We start from the raw sequence: 12,616 nt of genomic DNA on the forward strand, positions 1-12,616 counted from the left end.
ATAAGAAAATCGGTCACAACTCATTTCTCGCCCTTTTGGCGATAAAGGTAGACCTCGCATGAGGTAAAACTTCTTGAAATCTGCCACTTGCAGTAAGAATGAAAGATTAACTTAAGTTTGTAAAGTAACATAAAATTTTACTTATCTTTGTAATATTCAGACATCCTTTTCTGGGCCCAGTCTTTAAAGGTGCTGCAGACCGTAGCTTGGTTGATCCTCCTTCTTGTACGGGCTCGCCCTTCAGTGCTTTCCTCTGGAAGCTTCCGTTTTTCACCACTACGGCCATCCTTGAACATCTTCCTTCTGTCCTCTGCTTGTGGTCTTGGCCGTTTGAAGGCAGCTGGTCTTGGTGGAACCGGGAAACTTCTGTCGTGATCCTGCTTGGACCTCGTTGTTGGCCGTTCAAATTTTTCTTGTACTTTTTCCTCCGCCGCTGATGGCCCTTCCGCAGTTCGGCGACTTTTGCTGCGGAGAGTTCTGTCGGATGAGTCAATCTTCCGTTTCACAGCCGGGTTATAGTTGCCGTCCTTTCTCCCGGTCTTTTCCACATACGTCGTCCTTCTCCCTTCTTCATTCTGGGGGTGTTCGTGAACTCTGTTTTTTGGACGGTGGAACGGCTTCTTTTTCTTTGTACCTTCAATTTTTCCGCGGGGCAATTTTCTTTTCACTTGCTTCTGTCTCTCATTGGCTTGCCCTTGTACTTGTCGTTTTCCCACCTCTGGAACTTGTACCTGCGGTGTCTGCCGTACCGGATCCTGCAAAAGATCTGAAAAGATTTGCATTTTATTACGGTCATAGAATGGTTTTATCTGGTCAATGTTTGCGGAACAGGTTTCACCATTTCTTGCCTTTAACACTACAACAGCGTGAGTTATTTTTTCTATAACATATGGTCCTTCAAAGCGTGGAAAAAATTTGGCAGTTTTATCTTCTGGTGCTGAAGAAAGTGAATGCTTAATTTTTAGTACTTCATCCCCTACTTTATAAGTTACTCCCCGTCGTTTCAAGTCATAATACAATTTTTGTTTTCTTTGTGCTACTTCCGTATTCTTTTTTGCTTCTTTTATTAGTTTTTCTATATCACCCATTTTAAATTCTGGGGATCTTTGTTGCACATAAAATAGTTTATCTAACGGTGTTATAATCTTTCTGCCTAGAAATAACTCAGCAGGAGTTTTGCCCGTTGTATCATGTTTTGCGGTCCTAAGGGCGAAAGCAAATTCATTGACATAGTTATCCCAGCTTTTATGAAAATTTTTAACATAACTACGGATAATTTTCACTATATTTCTGTTGACCCGTTCCGCTATATTTGATTGCGGCCGATACGGGACCATTTTTAAATGACGTATGCCCAGTTTTTGGCACATGTCTTCAAATATATTACTTACAAATTGAGGACCATTATCCGATATAACTTTTAGGGGCGCCCCGTATTTTAAAATATATTTATTTAAAATAGAATCGGTAACTAATTTCGCGGAGGCTCGTTTTAAGGGAACAATTTCGGTCCATTTACTAAAATGATCAACTATAACAAGGAGATAGCGACTTTTGTTTAACTGACTTTTTGGGAAAGGGCCCAATAAATCGATGCCGATTATTTCATTTGGAAATTCGGATTTAATACTATTTAGAAACCCGGCCGGGCGGAAATTAATATAATTAACGGCTTGACATGTTGGGCAGGACTGGACATACGCCCTTGTTAACTTTTGCAGTTCAGGAAAGTAGACTGCCTCGCGTACGCGTTGAGTAGTTTTTCGAATACCAGCATGAGAAGCTAAAGGGCTGTCATGGAGCTCTTGCAGGATATTTAATCTAAGACTAGCTGGGATAACAGGTCGAAATTCGTTGTTGGAATTCGTAGTTTTTGTATAAAATAATAGACCATCTATTAGTTCGTAATGGGCCGCCCTATTTCTTATCGCCACAATATCTTGGTGGCTAAAATTTTCAGGATCCTTCAAATACTCATAAATACTTCCAAACTCAGGATCCTTACCCAGTTCTGTTATTACAGTTTCTCGGGAATTTATTGTACACGCTGTAAGCATTGCAACTTTTACGGTATTACCCTGTTCGTCTAATTTAATTCGTGATAGGGCATCTGCTACGATATTTTCCTTTCCGGGGGTATGCTTGATTACCAGATTATATTCTTGCAGCTTGAGTGCCCATCTTATTAACCTTGGGGATAAATTTTTTCCTGAGTACAATCTAGTTACCGCCGCATGATCAGAGTATACTGTTATCGGCGCCTTTCCAAAATAGACTCGGAACTTTTGCACTGCTAACAGAACTGCAAGTGCCTCTCTCTCGGTCGCGGAATAGTTTCTTTGTGTTTGATTTAAAGTTCGGCTAAAAAATGCCACGGGCTGCTGATTTTGCGAAAGTACCGCTCCTACCGCATAATCCGAAGCATCCGCTGAAATTTCTAAATTTTCATCCTTTTCAGGAAATTTTAACACAGGGGCTTGCGTTAATGCTTGTTTTAATTTTTCGAAAGCACTATTGGCTTCGGCCGTCGACGAGAATCTTGCCTTTTTCCTTTTTAATTTTAACAATGGCTCAGCGATAGCCGCAAAATCTTTTATAAAGGACCTATAATATGAACAAAGTCCTAGAAAAGAAGAGAGCTTCTTTGCCGTGTTTGGAGTCGGATACTTTTGTACAGCGATTATTTTTGATTCATGTCTCGATCCCTTTTTGAGATATTTTGTAACCTAAATATTTTAATTCAGGGGCTGCAAATTTGCACTTTTCGACATTAACTTTTAGACAGGCCTCATTTAATAAAGAAAACACCTGTCTTAAATCCTGTACATGTTGGTCTAGATTATCACTAGTAATAATGATATCGTCTAAATAGATAAATGTGGACTTTCCAAGAACAGGTCTTAACACAATGTCCATGCATCGCTGAAATGTTGCTGGGGCCCCTGAAAGGCCAAACGGCATACGCAAAAATGCATAAGTGCCAGACTTGGTTATAAAAGCAGTCTTAGGCACGTCCTCAGGCCTCAACCCTATTTGAAAATAACCAGTCGTTAAGTCTAAAGTCGTCATAAATTTGGTTGATTTTATGTTCCTTAAAATTTCTTCTATGATCGGCAACGGATATACCGGATATTTCGTTATGGAATTTAATTTACGGTAATCAATAGCGAATCTCCACCTTTTTGGATGCTCCAAAGGATAATCATTATTTTTCTTACATAAAACCACCGGGCTAGCATAACTACTTGAGATGGGCGTTACGATCTTTTTACGTAGCATATCGGTAATATGCCATTCTATAATTTTTTCCTTATTCTTATCATACCGGTATGGTTTTTGACGAACCGGCAATGCATCTCCGGTGTCAATACTATGGTTAGTAACCTGGGTAAATCCTGGAATATCACTAAATAAGGAAGCAAATTCACTTACCACTTGTCGGATTCTATCTTGCTCGTCATTAGGCAGGTGATCAAGATTTAACCTTGGCGGTTCAACCTTTTCTACACGCACTGGTTTCATCGTCAGCTTAAGAGACGCTTCATTAAAATCCAGTGTAGCTTGTGCGTCTGAAAGAAAGTCTATTCCTAGTATTAAGTGTGCTTGCAAATTCTTTACTATAAAAAACATCACCTTTACTTGTTCGTCCTTGATACGGATGTACAAAGGTACTTTACCTACGCACTTACATTGTTCTCCTTGCGCCGCTAATACTGTTGTATTATCCGCATTATATATGCGGTATTTGCGAAAATACTTTCTAAAAAAGACTTCTGCCACACAGGAACACTGCGCGCCGGTATCCAGGAGTGCGGTGGCCGGGATATTATTTACCAAGACTTCAATCTTCGGAAGAGTTAAATTTTTCACCATTACTGTATTTAACTTGTAGGAAGAGGGGTTTTCGTGGCCTTCGGATTTCCGCACCCTCTCGTCAGCAGAAATCCGTTTTAGTTTAAATTATTTTTCCTTTCGGTGCTTTCCTTCTTTCTCCACTGGCCTTGAGACTTTTTTCCTGGGTTGCTTTTGAACTGTCGACGTTCGCCGGCTGTTTTTGAATGCTCGGGTTTCCTTGCCCACTGATTCGCTTTTTCTCCGTAGCCATGTGCTTGAGTTTGCTGTAGTCTTGGCGTACCAAATTGGTTTCGCTGTTGATATTGGCGTCTTCTTTCGACGTCCGCCGTTCTTCTACTTTCAAACTGGATTGCTAGCTCAAATAATTTTTCCAGTGTAGTCGGATTTCTCAATTCAATAAAGTCTTGCACTTGGGGTAGTAACCTCGGCAAAATCACTTGAATTATTTCAGGATCCGGACGGTTTCCATACAAGAGCTTGAAAACGTGAATTTTTCTTAAAATAAAACTCGAGAGGTTTTCCATTCTTTGTTGATATATACTGAAAAGTTCTGTTTCTAATTTCGCACGATCCCTTACAACAGGGAAGGCTTTTAGTAGGGCAGTCTTGAAATTTTCGTAGGTATAGGTGGGACTTCCTGCTTGACCCAAGAGACTTCTGCCGATACATTTGAACCAGTTAAGCGCTTGGCCCCTCAAAGCGCTGGTAGCTAAGGTAACTTTTTGAAACTCGTGCACGGGGTAGAGCATGAAGTGGTCATCCAATTTTTCCAAAAAACTGGTTACCTGTGAGTTTCCATTAAACGTTGCTTCTGGTTTCATCGAAGCGCGCATGGTCTGGACAATATACCCAAATCCTTCCAGGGCGGCAGCTGGCATTTCTGGATTCTGAGCTGTTTCTGCAGGCAGCACAGGTTCTTCTTGAAACTCGGCCATGGTTATTCTTCGTCGGGCGCCACTATCAGGTTCAATGTTTCTTCTAACCTTCTTCGGAAACATACAATGACCTGACTAGAACAGAGAGCTTACTAAAGCTATGTTCACTAATTGTAGTAAGTAGACAGGATACAGACGAAGGGTATACAAAACCCTTTATTTTTTTTCTTTATATACAATGACTTCCGTACTTCGGAATACAATGACCCTCCACTCGGGGTCTAACTTAAAAGATATCAAAATAAAACTAAACTCTAATTTAACTTTAGAATAAGATTGGCCTTATAATAACAGGAAGCGTATGTAGCACAGAGACTGTGAACACTACAATACGTTTAATTTATCAAGAGGATTAAAACCTCTGGCCTGGAAGGCAAAGTAGCAACTGCGTAACTTCTAAGGTAAGCGGCCTGCTTCGAACTCACGGCTTCCTCTCTTCTGCTTGGCAAAAAGGCCACACTTAAATACTTGGCGTTCGCCAGACAACTTTGCATAAACTCCTTCACGCTTATAATTCTGGCCGGAAGTAGAAAATAAGAAGTGATAGTAAAGATTTAAAATAAAATAAACGTTAGTAAAACTTAAGATCCTTACAGCATTACCGCAGCTGGTTCTATATTTAAACCTTCGAAAAAACTAGTCTTACAAATTTATGAATATTACCTCGATTCTTGCAGCTTTAACACAGTTTATATTTCATAACCAAGATTACACTTTCCATACGCTTTAGCATAGATTCAAATAATTTTTTTTATGTGTTAAAATTTGCTACATTCCTACACGAAAATTGCTTTTGCCAAAGCTTTTGAAAAAGTATCATGTTTCCTTGTTCTTTTCTTCAATCAGTTCCATGTATGTTCTATAGAAATTAAGTTCCGAATATGGAAAAGGTTTTTTAATTTCAGCATAGTTGTAAAATAACCACAAGGGCTGTATGTTAAGGACAGTAGGGCTGTATGTTTAAGATTGTATAATTACAATATATCTTTAAACATACAATCTTATCAACATACAGACAGTTATTCTGATAAAACTCGAATGTATTTTGCATTCCGGGGATTTTCGCAGACGTTTCCAGATTTTCATTAAGAATATTTATATATTTATACCAATCCATATTATTTTAGACAAACGCTATTTTCGTATTCTAAAGACAAAGAAACATCTTCATCTGTATCCCTATGCGTGACATTAGGCAGTAGGTTTTTTGAATTCAGTTCTTAATTCTGATTTTCTCAGCTATTTATTCGTCTGTAGAACAAAAAAACTTTACTTACTGTAGATTTTGCGAAGGCCAGGCGTAGTTTCACTTATTTTCTTTCTGATGAAAAATTTCCTTCTTACCGATCGCCCTTTTTATTCGTGTGCTCTAAATGATTCTTCTAAAAGCTTCAGGAATAATTTTTATTGCAAACCGTTCTTCTAAGTCCGCTAAACGATTTATAGTACAGAAAACGAGAGAAAAATATCCACGATTCCTTGGTGTCAGCTTAAAAACTTCTCTTTAACGGCCAAAACAATTACTCACTACTTTTTGTTTTCCAACAGAAATAAAAAACATAAAACAGCACAATGTTTTCTGGCTCCATTTTCTAAAACATTTAAGTCTCTTCCGTTCATTTTTAAATTTAAAAAACACGTAACTCAAGATTTATTCTACTAAGAAACTTTCGTAAAACAATGAAAGCAACAGATGTTAAAAAATTTCAGAACTTCCAAATTACTTATATATTTTATAAAAACGTTTTATTTCAAATAAAAATATCATACGTGAAAGAATATCACAGAGAAAAAATGTGAAAATAGTTCAAATATTAATGCATTCACATATTACAATCATTTTATACAATATCATATAAATTAAATGAATTTGGTGTATTTAATTATGGCAAAGCACACTAGGGTTATCTGCCTAAGGGGAGGGATGCCTTCGTGGAGGACTTTCCAAGGGAAACTGGCTCTTATACATGTTACACATGGGGAAAACCACGAGAACACCCATGCAGCCAGCCCGTTCGCGGGATTCGAACCTCCGACCGAACTACCAGTGCTCAGCGACTTTACCGCTCGGCCGCTGGTGGGCCTTAAATGAATTTGATTTGCAGTCAAAATGGATATTTTCTTTGAAATATGACGCCAGAAATTTTTCGCGATTAAAATACTTCCTTTACTTCGCACAAGGAAATAAAAACACAAGCAATTTAATTTTTCAGAATTTTAAAATATGCGCCTTCTCTTTATTAATCTTGATTTCATTCATGTACCTTTTTAAATTTTATTGCCGCTTAATTTTTAATTTTATTTCTGCAGATTAAACGAAATTTCGTTTACTCGAAATTAATGATAGGAACTCAGCTTATAAAAACGAATATAGAAACAAAGAATGAATATAATATAGAAACAAAGAATGAAGAAATACAATCTCTACATACTTCTGATTTTGCAGATAAATTAACATGCAAAATAATTATATAGCAAATAGTGATTATAAGTCGGTAACAGTGATAAGTATAAAAATCGCTTATGTACACCACATGACTTCCTTGTATGAAGTATTAAATTATACGCACTTTTTTCCTTTATTTCATTCCAACTTGTTCACTCGAATTTCACTAGAGATATATTTCTCGTTCAATTAATTCAGTTATCACTTCGCGGCTGCTGAGTTTCAAATGTAAACATATGGCTGCTATGCTAAAAAATTAGGCTTAGCCGCGCACATAAACAACTTTTAAATTGTTGATAATTCTACAACTGTCGCACGTAGATTAACTAAAGTTACCCGACATAACAACATAATTCAATCATTTTTAAAGCAAAAATTACTTTGTTTACCAACATATAAGAATTAAAACAATTGAGCTCATGGAGCCGAGTAACAGAGTGGGTGTGGGTATATATATATATACTTTTGGTGCGGCCGATTGCAACTAAAAACAAAGGTGCACAGCTACATGTTAGAGCAGCCCTATATACAAAATTTAAATGTTTTAAAGCTACTCGCGTTTGAGCAATGCGAGATACATACATATGTACGTACAGTCGTAAAAAAATATCTCTTCTGAATATATTTAAAATCCTTTTTGCAACCCCTTTTGGGAAAAAGAGACATTTATTCTGTCCTTGGCTGTGGGGCAATTTTTTCCCACCCAAGTTGGGGCAATTTTTTCCCACCCCAGTTGGGGCAATTCTTTTCCCACCCCAGTTGGGGCAATTTTTTTCCACCCCAGTTGGAGCAATTTTTTTTGCACTCAGTTGGGGCAATTTTTAGGCATACCATCCTTCCGTTAGGCATACATCCTTTGAACACGTAAAAATATTATAATAACTAAACTCGCTTGGTCACCTGGAATAGGCATTGCAGTCAATTAGTTTGTATCCCGAAATACCGGAATAGCAGTAAACTGGGCAAAATAAATTGTAATTGTGCCCTTCCTATCTGTGTCATATCTTCTACAATTTCAAAGAGCATAGTTTAGAGTAAACTCATTGTTCTACTCGGAACACTCACATGTGTGCCAAATCAATTAGGCGAAATAGTAGTTCTGATAAATGTTTTAATAGGAACTGTCAGCGGGAATCCAACACTGGTGTTAATATTAGTGGCGTCGCTTAAAAATTAAGGCTGTGTAGAAATGTGAATACCTATTTTTGTAAAAAAGCAACTAGAACTTACTTTAGGTATGGCGTTCACTCATAGCGGAAGCGCAGCTATGGCAACGCGAACTTGAGACAGGTGATGTGAGAGCAATAGTATGGTGAGTTTTCCAAATCTTATGTGTAGTCAGTGGCTTTCTTCTTATTTTGATGGTCAAGAGCGCACAATTTCATCCAGATCGGAATAAACGTGTACATTTGTACAAATTACACAACAAAGAAAAACGGGCACAGATTTTTATATGCACAGAAGATTCTAATAAATTCAGTTAGTGTTATTTCATATCTTCAGATAATTTATATGAATTTTGGCTCTTTTCTAAATCGCTTAGTTTGTGAAAAATATAAGAATTAATTTGAAAGGAAAATTAAAATTCCTGCGCTTTGTTGAATGAGAATAATCTGCTGCGTGGTCAGCGTAAATATTTAATTTGGCTAGTGGCAATGCATTTTTTTTAAATAACTTGTTTGAAAAAGTTGGGTGACAAATATATTGCGATTTGCAACAGACTTCCTTTATACCCCCGAGCTAAATGATTACATTTGAAAAATAAATATTATCTTATGCTTTGCAGAATGCTTTACGGATGACCGGAAACACACGTCCGGTCACAGAAAAAGCTTTACGGATGACAGGAAACACACGTCCTTATTTATGTTTTATTATTCATTTAGCTAAAATGACAGTGCAATTACTGCTAATTTCATTAACATACAAGTAATCCAACCCCATTATTGCTGTTTTATATGCTTATATATTTTCTGTAAAAATGCGTTTCTTTGCGTTTCTAAAAGCGGGCTGTAAACATAAATGTTTGGGAAACACAGCTTTAGGGCCCGATTCATGACATTTTTAACCACAGCGTTAAGTGATTTTTACGGAATCACGTGGTACTCTGACATCACAAGAAGTTAAATCGCAAGTATTGGTATTCTCATCAAAGCTAGCGTTAAATTTGACCGTTAAATTGATGAGACGGCTGTTAAAGTAAGGACAGGTCTGACCCTTCGTGTTAAATAAACAGATGATTATATTTCCGGCAATAAAGATGGCGGAAGGTTTTGCGTCAGATTTAGCTAAAGCGTATGTCATCGAAGCAATGCGTTCGATTTACATACAATATAGACAATGGATAATTAATTATTGTCAAGATTAATGAATTCCGGACCAGGAGAGTGTTGTTGGTGAGGTAAGTTCAGCTTCGTATTTTTTTAATAGAATGTTAGAAAAATTACTCTTCGTATTTCTTAAGAATGTGTATTTTTATTTCCCTGTCACTTACTGACGATCAACTGATTGTATAAATACAAAATGAATTGCGGAATGTGCATGTGTTTGTGCAGTAAAATTATCGCCAATACTCTTTATGATGTTTCTTTTATTATCGCATAGTTTATGCTGTTTGTAAAATTGTATCCTACATTTCATGTAAACTTTGTGCTGAGTTATCACATGAAATTCAGTAATTATATTTCATGTATACATTATTCTTGATAAAGAACTATATCAGTATCTCACGTTGCCAACCATAAAATTTTGTACACATGTCATTCTGATAAATGTTGTATGTGTGTAAAAATATCTACCTGCTGTATATTTAAGTTATGCATTTAATAAGCTTTTTTTTTTTTTTTTTTTTTGCCTAATTTTAAATGCATACATATCTAAAATTGTGTATATTCCTCATTCTACTTAGCATTGTGGGCACGTATGGTGGATATATTATTTATATTCAGCCATTGCAGGTTTTCAAATTTTATCCTTTATATACAAAACTGAAAGTTTTCTTAAGTATATATTGTGATTATGAGAGTTATTATTTTTTGTGTGCTGTTAAAATATATTTTAGGATGTCTGTGTCTCTTTTATTTATAATAAACAGATTGATTTGATCAATTGCTTTATCAAAAATTTCATTATTTTCATTTGAAAAATTGAAGTTTCTCTAACACTGAAAATGTAAATTGCTGCAATGCACTTAATTTAATTACTAGTTTCTTAATGTTAACACCAATGAAATTTAGAATACAAATGAAAGTGAAGAGAAACACACTTGTGTAATATTAAAATTAGTCAAAAAAGCAACTTTGGGTTTGAGTTTCATTCAAAATCTATGCCACAGTAAGACTTTTTTTTTCTTTTTTGGCCTAATGATTTTAGAATGTCTTTGAATATCTGCAATGCAAATACTGCATAGAGATCAAAATCTGCATTATTTAAACTTTTATTGTTTAAGATTTCCTAAAAACAGTTATTTAATAATTTAAAAAATTCTTCAGTATGTAAAATTTAATCTCTTTAAGTGATATTTTTACTCCAATGCCGTGGAAAGAGATATACAAATTTTAGATCACGGTGTATTACTATGTTAATTACATCTTTGATAGGGGATACTAAATTACTTTTTCACCCAGTACAGCCGATAGGAATATTTTGAAAATTTTTCACTGAAATAGTACATGATTAAGACACAATAACACGCCGAATAAATACTAGTTCAGAAGTCAAACAACAAAAATCAGCGTTATATTCACAATTTTGTGAATATAACGCTGATTTTTGTTGTTTGACTTCTTAAATTGTACATGATCTGAAGCTATCTGTTAACTTCTTACTATATAATTAATTAAAAAATAAGGTGTATACTCTGAATTACCTTTAAATTAGAATAAATAGTTGTAATGCGTACATTCCAGAATAGCGTATGTCTATATGAAAGCAGGAATTAAAATCGAGATCAAATAGCTGTGAAAAAAAAAAAAAAAGGTCAGATAGCTTAAAATTCCATGCTTTCCTTCTAATTAAAATATTTTTACTAATAAGAAATCAACAATTTCTGACTACTTTGGATTAATCGCTTTTAAACTTTGCATATAACAAGACAGAATTCGTTTATGGTACTTTTTTTGTAAACATCGCAAAGTGTAGCAGAATTGTAGCGCCATCTTGCGGTCAGTAGGAATATCACGCAGGCAACCGAAAAACAAAAGAATATTTTCACACTGGCAACTTGAGTATAAGTTGGCCTTGCTGCAATTAAACTTTTATATCTTCAAATATAAACAAATGTCAGCCTCGTTAGTCTTAGCTCACTCTAAAAGTTTAAGTATTCATAACATATAAACCATGCAAGTTGGGATCGTGCTTTTAAAAATACAAGTAGAAATCACAATTCCAAATACATCTCTTCAAAAGAAATAAATTTGCACGGTATATTTATCAAAAAATCTACATAAAACTTACCCGTGCATGCAAATGGGGCGTTCCGTGACGTAGAAATTTTCAATCATTCGTATCTTCAAAAACAACCACAATCTTGATACAGAAAGCACATTTTTCGAAACCGAAGCACAAAATAAATTATAATAACACACTTTCAGAAGCACAAAAGCAAAATGCACAAAATTATAAAGATTCTCGAAACACCAAACCATTCAACCAACACGGCTGCTGACATGCCCGTCGCAAAGGGGTGTTAGGTTTGCCAGAATGTGTAAGGAAAGTCAAGATACCCAGATTTGGCGCGAAATCGCCCATTTAGCGATATGCCATAGACGGAACGAGAACATTCTGGAACTAAATTTTAGCGGTTTTTGTAGGGAATATTTCGAAAGGTAGGTTAAAACTCTATATACCCTGCCTATACAAGAAGATAGTAGTGTCTTGAAGGTCAGAGATTGGCTAGAGAGCAACGACAGAGTCGAAACTTGTATTTTAGGTCTTTGCCGTGAAGCTGTCTTCACTGTTATAACCTCAAGGGTGCGTTGCTGATTGTTTCCGTGTGTTCGTAGTAGTTTTGTAAACGTGTCTTTGGAACTGTCCTGTGTAATAGCGCTTACTGGCCAATAAATTGTGTTTCAATTCTTCATCAATTACTCCAAATCCACAAACCCGTAATGCAAAGATTCGAAAGGAAATCATTTAATTCTGCATGTATTTTTGAGCCCAGTCTCAAAATTGCTTAGAAGACTAAAAGCATTTTCAATTCTGCTTCAAAAGAAACTAATGCTTGTACAGAGCAACCATATAATTGTTATCGAATATCCTTAATTTATTAAAAATTCCAATTTCTATTCTCGTCGAAATATTGGATGACATGAAAAAACTGAAATAACATAAATTTAAAGAGTTTTTAAAATGATTGTACATTTTATATCCATGTGCTTAC

The 12,616-nt window shown here is 35.8% G+C and overlaps 1 long non-coding RNA gene across 1 annotated transcript in view; it reads right to left on the bottom strand.

The window, feature by feature from the left end:
• LOC146993490 (uncharacterized) overlaps positions 1 to 11,904 on the bottom strand; it is a 60,764-nt gene extending 48,860 nt beyond the window's left edge. Inside the window, exon 1 of the long non-coding RNA XR_015038283.1 lies at positions 11,692 to 11,904. This is a non-coding gene — a long non-coding RNA (uncharacterized LOC146993490). The remainder of the gene's footprint in view (positions 1 to 11,691) is intronic.
• Between the last annotated feature and the right edge of the window lie 712 nt (positions 11,905 to 12,616).

The sequence above is a fragment of the Stegodyphus dumicola genome, chromosome 12, assembly GCF_044657685.1.
Source record: "Stegodyphus dumicola isolate Sdum_Otavi_A_Nest chromosome 12, ASM4465768v1".
NCBI lineage: Eukaryota > Metazoa > Arthropoda > Arachnida > Araneae > Eresidae > Stegodyphus > Stegodyphus dumicola.